Source organism: Castanea sativa, chromosome 8, assembly GCF_040712315.1.
Source record: "Castanea sativa cultivar Marrone di Chiusa Pesio chromosome 8, ASM4071231v1".
In the NCBI taxonomy this organism is placed as follows: domain Eukaryota; kingdom Viridiplantae; phylum Streptophyta; class Magnoliopsida; order Fagales; family Fagaceae; genus Castanea; species Castanea sativa.
This window is the reverse complement of record NC_134020.1, coordinates 295,001-300,000: the sequence shown is the minus strand read 5'-3', so window position 1 is coordinate 300,000 and position 5,000 is coordinate 295,001. Positions and strand designations below refer to the sequence as shown.

The 5,000-nt window shown below is 35.5% G+C and overlaps 1 pseudogene; it reads right to left on the bottom strand.

Annotated features, from left to right (window-relative positions):
• The window catches only part of LOC142607566 (uncharacterized), a 25,818-nt pseudogene that overhangs the window by 20,035 nt on the left and 783 nt on the right, over positions 1-5,000 (bottom strand).

Below are 5,000 nucleotides of genomic sequence, written 5' to 3'. Positions count from 1 at the left end.
CTTCAACAAAAAAAAAAAAAAAAAAAAAATAAGAACGATGAATGAAGAACACAAAAGGAATAGGATAGGATGATAACAGGAAACAAAAAAAATAAAGGGATAGAAAACTGATTTTAGAACCTGCACTCTGATACCAAATGATGCGAACCTCAATCTACGCGCTTTGAGACCCAACAAACAATATTGGAATATTTGCCCAAGAAAGCTAAAATTCATATTTTTGATAGAAACCTTGACCCAACTTTTATAATCGAAACGCGAACCAAAGGTATAAGTTGACCTTGACCCAATGATTATAAATAATCATGAACCGAAGGTATAAAGTTTGAACGCAACAAAGAAGAATCCCTAATAAGTTCACAGTTCTTGAAAAACAAAAAAAAGAGCAAAGACTCACCTTTTCTGATTTTCATTCAATAATATTATGAAAAACGTTTACAGACTTCAGGGCCTATTTAAAGACTCCACAAAACTTGACAGGCAAGATAATATATTCTAAAATAACTCTTAATTGATACCATACCATATCAGGAATCAAATTTGACCTAAAAAGCATTAAATGCACCTAAAAACAAGGAAAATACCTTAAAAACGTACTAAATAATAAAACCCTAAATAAAAGTTGATTTGGTTTGAAATTAGCAGATCCGAAATAGGAAAAAATCTGCCCTAACTAATAGGATAGGATGATAACAGGAAACAAAAAAAATAAAGGGATAGAAAACTAATTTTAGAACCTGCGCTCTGATACCAAATGATGCGAACATCAATCAACACGCTTTTAGACCCAAAAAAAATATTGAAATATTTACCCAGGAAAGCTAAAATTCAGATTTATGATAGAAACTCTAGCCCAACGTTTATAATTGAAACGCGAACCAAAGGTATAAGTTGACATTGACCCAATGACTATAAAGAATCACGAACCGAAAGTATAAAGTTTGAACGCCACAAGGAAGAATCCTTGATAAGTTCACAGTTCTTGAAGAACCAAAAGAAAAGCCAAGCCTCACCTTTTCTGATTTTTATTCAATAATATCATAAAAAACGTTAACAGACTTCAGGGCCTATTTAAGGGCTCCATAAAACTTGACAGACAAGAAAATATATTCTTAAATAACTCCTAATTGATACCTTACCATATCAGGAATCAAATTTGACTTAAAAAGCATTAAATGCACCTAAAAACAAGGAAAATACCTAAAAAACGTTCTAAATAATAAAAGTCCTAAATTCAGGTAGATTTGGTCTAAAATAACAGCATCCAGAAAAGGAAAAAATCTTCATTAACAGAGCTAAAAAGTCAATCAGACATTAATCCACACCACAAATCACTCCCAATTAAGCCAGATCAGCCCTTAATAGCTTGAACTAAATTTGTTGTGTTTTCATCTTCCTTTGGGCCAAGCTTGGAATGTCCTGCGTTAGAATTAACCCAAATCTCTTGAATCAGCCCATTAAGTGCTTCTTTGATCTTCTTGGATCTTGCTCTTGTAATAGGCCCAAATAGAACATGCAATGGATCCCTCAATTCTTGTTGGATCTCATCATCAGGGATTCTTTCTTGTGGCGTTCAAACTTTATAACTTCGGTTCGTGATTCTTTATAATCATTGGGTCAAGGTCAACTTATACCTTTGGTTTGCATTTCGATTATAAACGTTGGGTCAGGGTTTCTATCGAAAATCTGATTTTTAGCTTTCTTGGGCAAGTATTCCAATATTTTTGTTGGGTCTCAAAGCGTGTCGATTGAGGTTCGCATCATTTGGTATTAAATATTCCAATATTTTTGTTGGGTCTCAAAGCGTGTCGATTGAGGTTCGTATCAGCATCAAAACAGCTCCAATACCTATTCCTGAAGCATCACACTCAATTTCAAAACTTTTAGCAAAGTTAAGTAAAACAAGCAAAGGTCCATTAGTTAACTTTTCTTTGATCTGATTAAATGCCTTTTCTTGTTCTATCCCCCACTTAAACGGCACATTCAAGGATCCATTGCATGTTCCAGTTGGGCCTATTACAGGAGCAAGATCCAAGAAGATCAAAGAAGCACTTAATGGGCTGATTCAAGAGATTTGGGCTGATTCTAGCACAGGACATTCCAAGCTTGGCCCAAAGGAAGATGAAAGCGTAATAAATTTAATTCAAGCTATTTAGGGCTGATCTGACTTAATTGGGAGTGATTTATGGCGTGGATTAGTGGCTGATTGACTTTCCAGCTCTATATCAGTTAATGGAGATTTTTTCCTATTCTGGAGCTTTTATTTCAGACCAAATCTACCTAAATTTAGGGCTTTTATTATTTAGAACGTTTTCTTAGGTATTTTCCTTATTTTTAGGGGCATTTAATGCTTTTTAGGTCAAATTTGATTCCTGATATGGTAAAGTATCAATTAGGAGTTATTTTAGAATATATTTTCTTGTCTGTCAAGTTTTATGGAGCCCTTAAATAGGCCCTGAAGTCTGTAAACGATTTTGAATAATATATTATTGAATAAAAATCAGAAAAGTTGAGGCTTTGCTCTCTTTTGGTTCTTCAAGAACTGTGAACTTATCAGGGATTCTTCCTTGTGGCATTCAAACTTTATACCTTTGGTTCGTGATTCTTTATAATCATTGGGTCAAGGTCAACTTATACCTTTGGTTCGCATTTCGATTATAAACGTTGGGTCAGGGTTTCTATCAAAAATCTGAATTTTAGTTTTCTTGAGCAAGTATTCCAATATTTTTTTTGGGTCTCAAAGCGTGTCGATTGAGGTTCACATCATTTGGTATTAAATATTCCAATATTTTTCTTGGGTCTCAAAGCGTGTCGATTGAGGTCCGCATCATTTGGTATCAGAGCACAGGTTCTAAAATCAGTTTTCTATCCCTTTATTTTTTTTTTGTTTCTTGTTATCATCCTATCCTATTCCTTTTGTGTTCTTCATTCATCGTTCTTATTTTTTTTGTTTTTGTTGAAGTGCACTAGGTTAAAATCGTGCACCCAGCTCCAAAAAAAGAAAATAAAAATAAAACGTCAAAAAGAAAAAAAAAAAAAAAAAAAAAAAGAGCAAAAAAGACATCAGAACAGAATTAGAAAAAAAAGAAAAAAAAATTGTTTGTAGTTTCAATTCTCTCAGACCAGAATATCATTTTCTTTTGTTCTCTTCCTTTGATTTAGTGTTTCTATCATATTTTCTTGCCGTTGGTATTTGTTTTTATACTACAAGTTGAATTTCTTGATCAAGTTTATTAGTTTAATGAAAAACTGAAAAGTTGAAGTTATGAGTGGAAAAAGGCAAGAGAGTGTGAGACAACTATCGGGCAAAAGCCAATTTAAGAGTGAAACACGAGTGGGAGTGACATAATTTGAGTGTAAACACGTGAGGGAGTGTTGTGAGGAATTATTTCTAACAATTCTCTGTTGTTTCAAAAGTATGTCTTTCAGGTGTGAAACATCAAATAGGTAAGGAGGGGAGGAGTCGTCCATCATTTTGCAGGCTAGGCAACAACAATTTGAATGCATGAACATGGTGTTTAATGAGATTCGGGATCGGATGGATAGGCAAGACACTGTTATTGCTACTTTGCGTGAGGAGCGTCCCCAAAGAGGGCCTAATTCTAGAAGGCAAGAAAGGTATTCTCGCATGAATGATTCTGATGACTACCACGAGCATAAGTTTGAAGATGAAGAAGATCAAGCTAAATTGAACAATGAGGGCAGGTTTGTGCCAAGGGGAGAAAGGCGTGGCAGAGGTTTCCGAAGAGATCTAAGATGGCAAGATGGGACTGACAGGAACCTAGGAAACATAAAAATGAAGATACCAACATTCCAAGGGAAAAATGATCCAAAGCATACTTGGAGTGGGAGAAGAAGGTGGAGTTAATCTTTGAGTGCCACAACTACTCTGAGGAGAAAAATGTAAAACTCGCTGTCATTAAGTTTACTGACTATGCTATTATATGATGGGATCAACTTGTGATGAACAGAAGGAGAAACCATGAGAGACCTATTGAGACTTGGGAGGAAATGAAGGCAATCATGAGGGGGCGGTTTATTCCTAGTCACTATTATAAGGACTTGTATCAGAAATTACAGAGTCTTCCTCAAGGCTATAGGAGCATGGATGACTACCACAAGGGGATGGAGATTACTATGATTTAGGTAAATGTAGAGGAGGATAGAGAAGCTACCATGGCAAGGTTTCTGAATGGGCTGAATCGCGACATTGCCAACGTGGTGGAGTTGCAGCACTACGTGGAGTTGGAGGACATGGTGCACATGGCAATAAAGGTGGAACGACAGCTTAAAAGGAAAGGAACTCGGTAATTTCAAAATCCGAGCTTCTCTACTTCATGGAGGTCAAATGGGAGGAAAGACAAACGGGCTGTTTTCAAGTCCAAAGCCGAACCACCAAAAAGGAGAGATGATGCTCTCAGTGTCAACAAAGGTAAAAATGAATCCCAAACTCGTAATCGTGATATTAAGTGTTTTCGTTGTTTGGGAGTAGGTCATATAGCGTCATAATGCCCAAATAAGAGGACCATGATTCTAGCACAGGACATTCCAAGCTTGGCCCAAAGGAAGATGAAAGCGTAATAAATTAGCTTCAATCTGTTTAGGGCTGATCTGGTTTAATTGGGAGTGATTTATGGCGTGGATTAGTGGCTGATTGACTTTCCAGCTCTATATCAGTTAATGGAAATTTTTTCCAATTCTGGAGCCTTTATTTCAGACCAAATCTACCTGAATTTAGGGCTTTTATTATTTAGAACGTTTTTTTAGGTATTTTCCTTATTTTTAGGTGCATTTAATGCTTTTTAGGTCAAATTTGAGTCATGATATGGTAAGGTATCAATTAGGAGTTATTTTAGAATATATTTTCTTGTCTGTCAAGTTTTATAGAGCCCTTAAATAGGCCCTGAAGTCTGTAAACGTTTTTGAATAAAATATTATTGAATAAAAATAAGAAAAGGTGAGGCTTTGCTCTCTTTTGGTTCTTCAAGAACTGTGAACTT